We start from the raw sequence: 13,716 nt of genomic DNA on the forward strand, positions 1-13,716 counted from the left end.
GCTAACAGGAAGTGTTTGACTGTTAGCTTGTGCAGCTAACAGGAAGTGTTTGACCTGTTAGCTTGTGCAGCTAACAGGAAGTGTTTGAATGTTAGCTCATGCAGCTCACAGGAAGTGTTTGCCCGTTAGCTCATGTAGCTAACAGGAAGTTTGCCCGTTATCTCGTGCCGCTAACAGGAAGTGTTTGACTGTTAGCTAGTGCAGCTAACAGGAAGTGTTTGATTGTTAGCTAGTGCAGCTAACAGGAAGTGTTTGACCTGTTAGTTCGTGCAGCTAACAGGAAGTGTTTGACCGTTAGCTAGTGCAGCTAACAGGAAGTGTTTGCCTGTTATCTCGTGCAGCTAACAGGAAGTGTTTGACCGTTAGCTAGTGCAGCTAACAGGAAGTGTTTGACCTGTTATCTCGTGCAGCTAACAGGAAGTGTTTGACCGTTAGCTAGTGCAGCTAACAGGAAGTGTTTGACCTGTTAGCTAGTGCAGCTAACAGGAAGTGTTTGAATGTTAGCTCATGCAGCTAACAGGAAGTGTTTGACTGTTAGCTAGTGCAGCTAACAGGAAGTGTTTGCCCGTTTGCTAGTGCAGCTAACAGGAAGTGTTTGACCGTTAGCTAGTGCAGCTAACAGGAAGTGTTTGACCTGTTAGTTTGTGCAGCTAACAGGAAGTGTTTGAATGTTAGCTCATGCAGCTAACAGGAAGTGTTTGCCCGTTTGCTAGTGCAGCTAACAGGAAGTGTTTGACCGTTAGCTAGTGCAGCTAACAGGAAGTGTTTGACCTGTTAGCTTGTGCAGCTAACAGGAAGTGTTTGAATGTTAGCTCATGCAGCTCACAGGAAGTGTTTGCCCGTTAGCTCATGTAGCTAACAGGAAGTTTGCCCGTTATCTCGTGCCGCTAACAGGAAGTGTTTGACTGTTAGCTAGTGCAGCTAACAGGAAGTGTTTGATTGTTAGCTAGTGCAGCTAACAGGAAGTGTTTGACCTGTTAGTTCGTGCAGCTAACAGGAAGTGTTTGACCGTTAGCTAGTGCAGCTAACAGGAAGTGTTTGCCTGTTATCTCGTGCAGCTAACAGGAAGTGTTTGACCGTTAGCTAGTGCAGCTAACAGGAAGTGTTTGACCTGTTATCTCGTGCAGCTAACAGGAAGTGTTTGACCGTTAGCTAGTGCAGCTAACAGGAAGTGTTTGACCTGTTAGCTAGTGCAGCTAACAGGAAGTGTTTGAATGTTAGCTCATGCAGCTAACAGGAAGTGTTTGACTGTTAGCTAGTGCAGCTAACAGGAAGTGTTTGCCCGTTTGCTAGTGCAGCTAACAGGAAGTGTTTGACCGTTAGCTAGTGCAGCTAACAGGAAGTGTTTGACCTGTTAGTTTGTGCAGCTAACAGGAAGTGTTTGACCGTTAGCACAAGCAGCTAACAGGAAGTGTTTATATTGAAGATGTCCGGCTAAAAATTTAGAGAAAATGGATAAAAATGTTAAACCAGAGAAGATGTTTTGGTTCAAATCTTTGATGAAGATTCAGAGGGTGAGAATTAACCTCAGAGAGTGCGTGGCTTTCGACCTTATTGTTGTTTTTATGTGGATAAAATGACAGAAAACATGAAAAAGATCATAAGTGTGAACAGCTTTGTTCATAGTTGTGTTCATGAGTTCAGAAAAGGATCAAAAAGGAAAATGATGAAGGACAGAGAATCTGTGCGGGATTAGCTTTGTTTCAGCTTGTTGCTGACATCCCACCGCACACATGTTGCTGTATTCTGTGTCAGAATCAGACTTTTTCTCATCTTCTGTCCTTGTTTGAATGATTAAACCATCTTCACTCTCCCACAGTTCCCACAGTTCCCACACACACGTGCTGTAAAACTGAATATTTGATGAATTTGTCAGAGCTGCTCTCTGTATTCAGACGTGACGCCTTGATGCTGCTGATGCAGTATTCATGCCCACGCTCGGCTGACGGCGTGGAACAGCAGGCGGGGCACAGCTTACAGTGTGAGAGGGAAGATGGATGCATTAGCAGCCACAGACTGCTCGCTGTTAATTGATTGCTCTCTGCTGGGGCACCTGATGGGCTGTTATTGCTGTGGGATTTCTCACAGCTCCCCTGATGTGATTCTGGAGAACAGACTCTGCTGAATCAGGGCTTTGAACTGCAGTGGGCGGGGCTTATCTGTAGGTGGTGCAGAGCTCCACCTGTTTGTTCCTCCAATATTTGTTGCTGTTTGTGATCATGTTTCCTCACCTTTGAATCCAAAAAAAAAACTAGGGCTGGGCAACGATTAAAATCTTTAATCTAATTAATCGCATGATTTCCCTGATTAATCACGATTAATCGCATTTGTACGCAGAATCCCAAAATGAATCCAAAAGTGGCGTATAGCTTTTAGCATTTAGCTTTATTTTAAATGTGCTGCCATATGAATGAAAGTGCCATAACATTTGTTGTGCAAACACACTTTTAACATCAGCATCTTTCTGTAGTTTTTATGTAGAAGCCTCGCTCCACTGTCTGTTTCCTTGAATGACTTGCTGCTATCAGTTGTGTGTTTTGCCTTTAAGTGATATTTTAGACTGGAACTACTACGCTGAGAAGACAATTCAACTTGGCAGTGTTTACAGATGACTTTGGTTCTGTCGACTCCGCCGTCTGGAAGAACTTTAAAATGAAAATGGCCGAGTAAAAGTTCCGTACCCTTCTCCATGTTTGGTGGATCCAAAGATTACTTTCTTTTCCTGTTCCACAGCAGACAGCAACAGACTTTTACAGAATAAAAGCCTGTGAGCAACAGACTTTTACAAAATAAAAGCCTGTGAGCAACAGACTTTTACAGAATAAAAGCCTGTGAGCAGCAGACTTTTACAAAATAAAAGCCTGTGAGCAGCAGACTTTTACAAAATAAAAGCCTGTGAGCAACAGACTTTTACAAAATAAAACAAATAATAAAACAGGTCCGTGGCGTAGTGGGTTGAGCAGGCGCCCCATGTACAGAGGCTATAGCCCTCGCTGCAGCTGGCCCCGGTTCCAGTCCCGCATCGGACGGTCCTGTGCTGCATGTTGTTCCCCCTCTTTCTGCCAAAATGTTTTTTGTTTTGTTTTTTTAAATTTTAACTTTTTTTTTATTTTAACATTTTTTTTTAATTTTAACTTTTTATTTAATTTCTTTTTTTATTACAATTTTTATTAAATTTTTATAAAAAATTTATTTCATTAAAAAAAAAATTTAATTTTCAAAAAAATTTGTAATGAATAAAAAATTAATAAAAGCTGCGTTAATGCTGCTACAATATTTATCGGCGTTAAATAATTAACGAGTTAACTCGCACAGCCCTAAAAAAAAACACATTTCAAGTTGATTTTTTCAGAATAATTTTGGACATTAATGTAATTATGTGAGCCCAGATTATAAATGCATTTGTATTCACTCTGCTCTCTGAATAAGAGCTCTGCTCTTTATTCTCTCCAGTACGATGCTGGGAATTGTTTCTTTAGTTAATAGTTTTCTTTCTGCTGTTTTTCATTCAGATGAAAAAGTGATGCAGTTTATTTCATCATGATTCTGAAAGGATCTTTAAATGGCCTAATTTAGAGTGGCGCCACATGTTTGCAGCATGTTTCCGTCCTCTCTGCATCTCTGACACAGCCTGCCATTTCCTAAATTAAGCTTTAATTCCGGGAAAGCAACATGCTTTAGTCAGTTAAAGACGGTTATTGTTCTTTTAAAGGATGAACCTCATCAGTTCCAGCTTTACGCCGTCATTTCTTTAACCTGATAACAGCTTTAGTGTCACTTTAACTTCTCAACTTATCTCCATTTGCAGCAAATATTCTTTTAATGACGTTTTGCCACCAAACGTTTTAAACGAACATTACTCATGACCATGTGTGGAGAGGCTGGTGCTCGGCTCGCTCGTACAACAACGGCACGAATCAGAGTTAATTGGTTCCATAAAAACATCAATATGTGGCTCTGATTTCATTTCTTTGGACCGATGAAATCTGAGAGCTTCTGAGAGGCTTTCTAAAAGTAAAGTTCTGCTCCGTCTCTCCCAGCGGCGTCAATTCAGCCAAAGCTAAGGTATGGCGAGGTCACTATGGTCACATGACTCCAGTATCAATCAATAAATATACAATAATCACCACAAAAGTCTGCTATGTAGCTTATCTGTGTGCAAATGCAGTCTCACTCACACCCCGCTAACATAACAATGGACTCGTCTCCGTCTCCCTGTTAGCATTAGCATTAGTATTAGCATTAGTATTAGCTGCGGAGGTGCTGAAGTGGACAGCCTGAATCCCGCCTTCACTAATCTATCTATCTATCTATCTATCTATCTATCTATCTATCTATCTATCTATCTATCTATCTATCTATCTATCTATCTATCTATCTATCTATCTATCTATCTATCTATCTATCTATCTATCTATCTATCTATCCCCTTTGATTCGGAAGGATTTTCAGATTTATTTCTATTTAAAGTTGTTTATTTTACCATCAAACCTCTTTTTTTCGCTGCACATGTTGAAAACAGAGAAATTAAATGAACGCTTCGTGTTTTCATGCATCAAAGAGCAGAAGTCAAAGAAAGAACAGCTGCACGTCTCAGGTTTCATGTGGAGTTTTGGTCTTTCTACCACAGAGAAACCACTGCAGCTTCATGTCTTCGGTGTCTTGGGACGCGTAAAAAAACAACACTTGTAAAACCCTTCAAACATGTTTCTGCAGTTTAGATCAAAAACAGTTTTTCCACATTTCCCGCAGAGAACTTTGGAAGTGAAGAAATGAGATGAAAGTTAAAAAGGAGGGACACCATGCTGTGGACACTATCATCTCCCTACCTCTACATATGTATGGCATCTCCAGATTTACCCCCACTCTGCTATATATTTAATATTAGAGCATATTAGTGCAGTTTTACTACATTAATATGTAAGTGGCAGGAAACAGCTGCAGTGGATAAAAAGTTGTAAAACTGCATTAATGCAAAGGTTCCTGAGTTTAACTCCTCAGATGAAAAACTTGATGGTTTCCTCCTCTTTCTGTTCTTTCTTTTCCTCTTTCTGTCTTTTTTTTTTTAGCTTTTTTATTGAAAGAAGATCACTTTTTACGATATTTAATGCTCAGATCAGCTTTATAGATCAACCAGGAACAGGAAGTTAAAACCTCCAACAGCTGAAAGGAATGATTATCTTAAAAAGAGGAAGAGAGGAAGAGAAACAAAGAGAGGAAGTGGGCCAAAGAGAGGAAGTGAACCAAAAACAGGAAGTGGACCAAAGAGAGGAAGTGGACCAAAGAGAGGAAGTGGACCAAAAACAGGAAGTGGACCAAAGAGAGGAAGTGTACCAAAGAGAGGAAGTGGACCAAAAACAGGAAGTGGACCAAAGAGAGGAAGTGGACCAAAAACAAGGAGAGGACTAAAAACAGGAAGTGGGCCAAAGAGAGGAAGTGGACCAAAAACAGGAGGTGGACTAAAGAGAGGAAGTGGACCAAAAACAGGAAGTGGGCCAAAGAGAGGAAGTGGACCAAAAACAGGAAGTGGACCAAAAACAAGGAGAGGACTAAAAACAGGAAGTGGGCCAAAGAGAGGAAGTGGACCAAAAACAGGAGGTGGACTAAAGAGAGGAAGTGGACCAAAAACAGGAAGTGGGCCAAAGAGAGGAAGTGGGCCAAGGAGAGGAAGTGGACCAAAAACAGGAAGTGGGCCAAAGAGAGGAAGTGGACCAAAAACAGGAAGTGGACTAAAGAGAGGAAGTGGACCAAAAACAGGAAGTGGACCAAAAACAAGGAGAGGACCAAAAACAGGAAGTGGACTAAAGAGAGGAAGTGGACCAAAAACAGGAAGTGGGCCAAAGAGAGGAAGTGGACCAAAGAGAGGAAGTGGACCAAAAACAGGAAGTGGACCAAAGAGAGGAAGTGGACCAAAAAGAGGAAGTGGACCAAAAACAGGAAGTGGACCAAAAAGAGGAAGTGGACCAAAAAGAGGAAGTGGACCAAAAAGAGGAAGTGGACCAAAAACAGGAAGTGGACCAAAAACAGGAAGTGGACCAAAAACAGGAAGTGGACCAAAGAGAGGAAGTGGACCAAAAAGAGGAAGTGGACCAAAAAGAGGAAGTGGACCAAAGAGAGGAAGTGGACCAAAGAGAGGAAGTGGACCAAAGAGAGGAAGTGGACCAAAGAGAGGAAGTGGACCAAAGAGAGGAAGTGGACCAAAAAGAGGAAGTGGACCAAAAAGAGGAAGTGGACCAAAGAGAGGAAGTGGACCAAAGAGAGGAAGTGGACCAAAGAGAGGAAGTGGAACAAAGAGAGGAAGTGGACCAAAGAGAGGAAGTGGACCAAAATCAGGAAGTGGACCAAAGAGAGGAAGTGGACCAAAAAGAGGAAGTGGACCAAAGAGAGGAAGTGGACCAAAGAGAGGAAGTGGACCAAAATCAGGAAGTGGACCAAAGAGAGGAAGTGGACCAAAGAGAGGAAGTGGACCAAAGAGAGGAAGTGGACCAAAGAGAGGAAGTGGAACAAAGAGAGGAAGTGGACCAAAGAGAGGAAGTGGACCAAAAAGAGGAAGTGGACCAAAGAGAGGAATTGGACCAAAGAGAGGAAGTGGACCAAAGAGAGAAAGTGGACCAAAGAGAGGAAGTGGACCAAAAAGAGGAAGTGGACCAAAGAGGGGAAGTGGACCAAAGAGGGGAAGTGGACCAAAAAGAGGAAGTGGACCAAAGAGAGGAAGTGGACCAAAGAGAGGAATTGGACCAAAGAGAGGAAGTGGACCAAAATCAGGAAGTGGACCAAAGAGGGGAAGTGGACCAAAGAGAGGAAGTGGACCAAAGAGAGGAAGTGGACCAAAGAGAGGAAGTGGACCAAAGAGAGGAAGTGGACCAAAAAGAGGAAGTGGACCAAAGAGAGGAAGTGGACCAAAGAGAGGAATTGGACCAAAGAGAGGAAGTGGACCAAAATCAGGAAGTGGACCAAAGAGGGGAAGTGGACCAAAGAGAGGAAGTGGACCAAAGAGAGGAAGTGGACCAAAGAGAGGAAGTGGACCAAAAAGAGGAAGTGGACCAAAGAGGGGAAGTGGACCAAAGAGGGGAAGTGGACCAAAGAGGGGAAGTGGACCAAAGAGGGGAAGTGGACCAAAATGAGGAAGTTGACCAAAGAGAGGAAGTGGACCAAAGAGAGGAAGTGGACCAAAGAGAGGAAGTGGACCAAAGAGAGGAAGTGGACCAAAGAGAGGAAGTGGACCAAAGAGAGGAAGTGGACCAAAGAGGGGAAGTGGACCAAAGAGGGGAAGTGGACCAAAGACAGGAAGCGGACCAAAGAGAGGAAGCGGACCAAAGACAGGAAGCGGACCAAAGAGAGGAAGTGGACCAAAAAGAGGAAGTGGACCAAAGAGAGGAAGTGGACCAAAGTTCATCCGCTTGAACACAAACCAGCCGCCGGGCGGTGAGTGTACCTGCCAAGGCTGAGGGAAAACAAAAGGAACATCAGCACCCCAAAGCTCTTCCAACCTGTGGATACCCAAACCGGGCCTGATGTATAAATCTCTACATCAGAGAGAAAACATGGCCGCCTGTAACTGTGGCTGCACACTAAATGCTCTGAGGGGGGCAGTAAAGATTACCTTGAACCTTGGACCTTCCCCCCCGGTGCTTGCATAGAGCTGTGGTTTCAGTTTCCTGGCACATCAGAGTATAGCCGTATGAGCCCAAATGAGCCCTGATGTAAGAGAAGGAGCAGCAGAAGCTGCGGTGCTCCATCCGGAGGCTCCAGATTAGCGCTAAAGCTCAGAGGAGCAGTTATTCTCAGAGCAGAAATGATTCAGTCAGAATCTGCAGCTGCCGCAGAGATGCAGCACTTTGATCATCTCCTCCGCTGACATCAGTCAGCACAGAGCAGCCGGATCAGCTGACATAAAGTTTTAATGAACTTTCTGCATCCGTCACGCCTCCGCTCACAGAGACGTTACTCACTTCCTCTTTCCTACAGACGACTGCTGTCGTCAGACGGAAAGATTGCTGTGAATTATGGATGGTGTTTTCCTTCCGCTAATTACATGCTATAGTACACCGAGCCCCCCCCCCCTCCAACACGTTTTAAGTCGCCTGGAGCATTTCACGTCACTTTGTGCCAAGATACGAGCATCAGCCTCCCTGTTATCCCTCTGTTCCTGTTCCATATGTACGGAGGTTTTACTGCGCAGCGCACCTCCTGAATCTGAAATATCCCCCATTGTTACTCTGAAATATTCCAAACATTCACCTTTTCTCTCCCGTGAGAACCTGAAATTCAGGTTGAGAGGAAATGGACCAAAAACAGGAAGTGGACCAAAAACAGGAAGTGGGGCAAAAACAGGAAGTGGACCAAAAACAGGAAGTGGACCAAAAACAGGAAGTGGACCAAATACCAGGAAGTGGACCAAATACCAGGAAGTGGACCAAAAACAGGAAGTGGGGCAAAAACAGGAAGTGGGGCAAAAACAGGAAGTGGGGCAAAAACAGGAAGTGGACCAAAAACAGGAAGTGGACCAAAAACAGGAAGTGGGGCAAAAACAGGAAGTGGACCAAAAACAGGAAGTGGACCAAATACCAGGAAGTGGACCAAATACCAGGAAGTGGGGCAAAAACAGGAAGTGGGGCAAAAACAGGAAGTGGACCAAAAACAGGAAGTGGGGCAAAAACAGGAAGTGGACCAAAAACAGGAAGTGGACCAAAAACAGGAAGTGGACCAAAGACCAGGAAGTGGACCAAAGACCAGGAAGTGGACCAAAGACCAGGAAGTGGACCAAAGACCAGGAAGTGGACCAAAAACAGGAAGTGGACCAAAAACCAGGAAGTGGACCAAAGAACAGGAAGTGGACCAAAGAACAGGAAGTGGACCAAAGACCAGGAAGTGGACCAAAGACCAGGAAGTGGACCAAAAACAGGAAGTGGACCAAAGACCAGGAAGTGGACCAAAAACAGGAAGTGGACCAAAGACCAGGAAGTGGACCAAAAACAGGAAGTGGACCAAAGTGGACCAAAAAACAGGAAGTGGACCAAAAACAGGAAGTGGACCAAAAACAGGAAGTGGACCAAAGACCAGGAAGTGGACCAAAGTGGACCAAAAAACAGGAAGTGGACCAAAAATCAGGAAGTGGACCAAAGACCAGGAAGTGGACCAAAAATAGGAAGTGGACCAAAAATAGGAAGTGGACCAAAAATAGGAAGTGGACCAAAAATAGGAAGTGGACCAAAAATAGGAAGTGGACCAAAACCAGGAAGTGGACCAAAACCAGGAAGTGGACCAAAGTGGACCAAAGACCAAAGTGGACCAAAAATCAGGAAGTGGACCAAAGACCAGGAAGTGGACCAAAAATAGGAAGTGGACCAAAAATAGGAAGTGGACCAAAAATAGGAAGTGGACCAAAAATAGGAAGTGGACCAAAAATAGGAAGTGGACCAAAAATAGGAAGTGGACCAAAAATAGGAAGTGGACCAAAACCAGGAAGTGGACCAAAGTGGACCAAAGACCAAAGTGGACCAAAGACCAAAGTGGACCAAAGACCAAAGTGGACCAAAGACAGGAAGTGGACCAAAGACAGGAAGTGGACCAAAGACAGGAAGTGGACCAAAGACAGGAAGTGGACCAAAGACAGGAAGTGGACCAAAGACAGGAAGTGGACCAAAAATAGGAAGTGGACCAAAGATAGGAAGTGGACCAAAAACAGGAAGTGGACCAAAAACAGGAAGTGGACCAAAGACCAGGAAGTGGACCAAAAATAGGAAGTGGACCAAAAATAGGAAGTGGACCAAAACCAGGAAGTGGACCAAAGTGGACCAAAAAACAGGAAGTGGACCAAAAATCAGGAAGTGGACCAAAAATCAGGAAGTGGACCAAAGACCAGGAAGTGGACCAAAGACCAGGAAGTGGACCAAAAATAGGAAGTGGACCAAAAATAGGAAGTGGACCAAAAATAGGAAGTGGACCAAAAATAGGAAGTGGACCAAAACCAGGAAGTGGACCAAAACCAGGAAGTGGACCAAAGTGGACCAAAGACCAAAGTGGACCAAAAATCAGGAAGTGGACCAAAGACCAGGAAGTGGACCAAAAATAGGAAGTGGACCAAAAATAGGAAGTGGACCAAAAATAGGAAGTGGACCAAAAATAGGAAGTGGACCAAAACCAGGAAGTGGACCAAAACCAGGAAGTGGACCAAAGTGGACCAAAGACCAAAGTGGACCAAAAATCAGGAAGTGGACCAAAGACCAGGAAGTGGACCAAAAATAGGAAGTGGACCAAAAATAGGAAGTGGACCAAAAATAGGAAGTGGACCAAAAATAGGAAGTGGACCAAAAATAGGAAGTGGACCAAAACCAGGAAGTGGACCAAAGTGGACCAAAGACCAAAGTGGACCAAAGACCAAAGTGGACCAAAGACCAAAGTGGACCAAAGACAGGAAGTGGACCAAAGACAGGAAGTGGACCAAAGACAGGAAGTGGACCAAAGACAGGAAGTGGACCAAAGACAGGAAGTGGACCAAAAATAGGAAGTGGACCAAAGATAGGAAGTGGACCAAAAACAGGAAGTGGACCAAAAACAGGAAGTGGACCAAAGACCAGGAAGTGGACCAAAAATAGGAAGTGGACCAAAAATAGGAAGTGGACCAAAACCAGGAAGTGGACCAAAGTGGACCAAAAAACAGGAAGTGGACCAAAAATCAGGAAGTGGACCAAAAATCAGGAAGTGGACCAAAGACCAGGAAGTGGACCAAAGACCAGGAAGTGGACCAAAAATAGGAAGTGGACCAAAAATAGGAAGTGGACCAAAAATAGGAAGTGGACCAAAAATAGGAAGTGGACCAAAACCAGGAAGTGGACCAAAACCAGGAAGTGGACCAAAGTGGACCAAAGACCAAAGTGGACCAAAAATCAGGAAGTGGACCAAAGACCAGGAAGTGGACCAAAAATAGGAAGTGGACCAAAAATAGGAAGTGGACCAAAAATAGGAAGTGGACCAAAAATAGGAAGTGGACCAAAACCAGGAAGTGGACCAAAACCAGGAAGTGGACCAAAGTGGACCAAAGACCAAAGTGGACCAAAAATCAGGAAGTGGACCAAAGACCAGGAAGTGGACCAAAAATAGGAAGTGGACCAAAAATAGGAAGTGGACCAAAAATAGGAAGTGGACCAAAAATAGGAAGTGGACCAAAAATAGGAAGTGGACCAAAACCAGGAAGTGGACCAAAGTGGACCAAAGACCAAAGTGGACCAAAGACCAAAGTGGACCAAAGACCAAAGTGGACCAAAGACAGGAAGTGGACCAAAGACAGGAAGTGGACCAAAGACAGGAAGTGGACCAAAGACAGGAAGTGGACCAAAGACAGGAAGTGGACCAAAGACAGGAAGTGGACCAAAAATAGGAAGTGGACCAAAGATAGGAAGTGGACCAAAAACAGGAAGTGGACCAAAAACAGGAAGTGGACCAAAGACCAGGAAGTGGACCAAAAATAGGAAGTGGACCAAAAATAGGAAGTGGACCAAAACCAGGAAGTGGACCAAAGTGGACCAAAAAACAGGAAGTGGACCAAAAATCAGGAAGTGGACCAAAAATCAGGAAGTGGACCAAAGACCAGGAAGTGGACCAAAGACCAGGAAGTGGACCAAAAATAGGAAGTGGACCAAAAATAGGAAGTGGACCAAAACCAGGAAGTGGACCAAAACCAGGAAGTGGACCGAAGTGGACCAAAGACAGGAAGTGGACCAAAAACAGGAAGTGGACCAAAAATAGGAAGTGGACCAAAATCAGGAAGTGGACCAAAGACCAAAGTGGACCAAAAACAGGAAGTGGACCAAAAACAGGAAGTGGACCAAAGACCAAAGTGGACCAAAAAACAGGAAATGGACCAAAGACAGAAAAGGCAGCGAGGAAGCCGAGAGACGACTGCTGGTGGAAGAAATTGATCATTTTTATTTACTTTTATAAACATAAAATAACAGGTTGGTTACAAGGAAAAAACAAAGCAAAGGAGGGAAAGATGGAGGGTCAAGGAGATGATGAAGATGGGAAGAGATGGAAAAGTTAAGGCTGAAGGAAGAAAGAAAATAAAAGATTAAAAACTGGGAAAAGGAGCCAAACGGAATAAGAAATTAAAATAGTTAAGGAGGGAAGAGCGATTAAAGGAGGTTGTGAGAGGATGTTGCAGCCGGAGAAATGCAAACAGAAAGGATGAAGAAGAAGAAGAAGACACATGAGAGAAAAAGGGGAATTAAATGTGAGAAATTAGAGTCAGGAGAAAAGATAAAAAGGACTAAATGAGTGAAGAGTTCAAAGGTGAGGACGTGAAAAGGAAACGTTAAAGGAAAGAACACTTTGATGTAGACAGAGTTCACATTTACACCCGATTAAAACTAAAACGTGTCAAATGTGAATAAGAACAGAATCTGATTTATAAATCTAATACAGCGATATTCTTATTCATAATAAAACATTGAATGTTGAAATTTTATTGTTTCAGGAACGAATATCAGCTCAAAGTCTCAGAAAAGTTGGGACAGAGCAACAAAAGGCTGGAAAAGTAAGTGAAACTGCAGAGAAACAGCTGGAGGAACACGTTACGACTAATTAGGTTTAATGGCAACAGGTCAGCAACATGACTGGGTATGAAAAGAGCACCGAGGAGAGGCAGAGTCTCTCAGAAGTAACCTGTGACCTTCAGGCCTGGGAGTCTCTGACCTTCAGAAAAAATGCCCCTCCAAAAATAAGTTAAAATAACAACAAATAAAAAGTAAGCCAAAAAATCTGCCAATGGAACTAGTGAAAATCGGCTTGTCAAAATTTCTTGAAATAAAATGTGATATTTAGGACTTTTGAGATAAAAGTGATCTTGAAATTAGCTTAAAAACCTCTTCAAATGTAATAAAAAAAGCTTGTTTCATATGATATGTGACTCAAAACCATGGGCGTCGCACCCGTGGGGGATGGGGGTGTTTCAACACCCTCACTTTTACAGCAAGGTGATTTCACACCCCCCCCCATAATTTCCAAAGGTAAAGCCGTTTGCCCCATGGATGTATTATATTAACGGTTTACCCACCCACGTAGTGCACCGACATAAAATGTGTTTTAAAGACTCTGTACCCTCTTTAGAATAATTCTACTGTTGTAGTTTCCATACAGGACCTTGTTTAGGGCGATGAGAATACAAAAAAAAGCAGTAAAATGGCCCTGTTCTGCATTTTCACAAATCACAAAAAGGTTTCACAAATCCCAAACAAGGTTTTAATGAATCTAAAGCCTCTTTAGAATAATCCCATCCAGATTTGAGCAGTGTAACTATTGTAGTTTCCATTCAGGACCTAGTTTAGGGCGATCAAAATGCAGTGAAATGGCCCTTTATGCCCATCCATTTAATTTGCGAATTGGAGGCTGGTGAATCGGATGCCAAGTTCGTCGTGTCTATGGGCTTGATGTGGCGCTCATGTACCCCCCCTGGAACATTTAAAATCACTGCTCAAAACAATTTATTTTCAAGACTTTTTCATTTAACAAGATATTCCAGATGTATCGTCTTCAAACAAGTCCCTATATCTGGCTGAAATGGTGCTTGCTAGGCTTATATTAAGTGTAATGAGATATCTGGACGAGAAATGAGACAAATATACTTGGCAAGACTTTGATTTTTTCCAGTGTAGCTTCTTGTTTTTCCTCGGGCGGATGTTCTGGCTCAGCCCACAGGAACAGAACGTTTTTATTAGC

Source organism: Odontesthes bonariensis, chromosome 15, assembly GCF_027942865.1.
Source record: "Odontesthes bonariensis isolate fOdoBon6 chromosome 15, fOdoBon6.hap1, whole genome shotgun sequence".
Lineage (NCBI taxonomy): Eukaryota > Metazoa > Chordata > Actinopteri > Atheriniformes > Atherinopsidae > Odontesthes > Odontesthes bonariensis.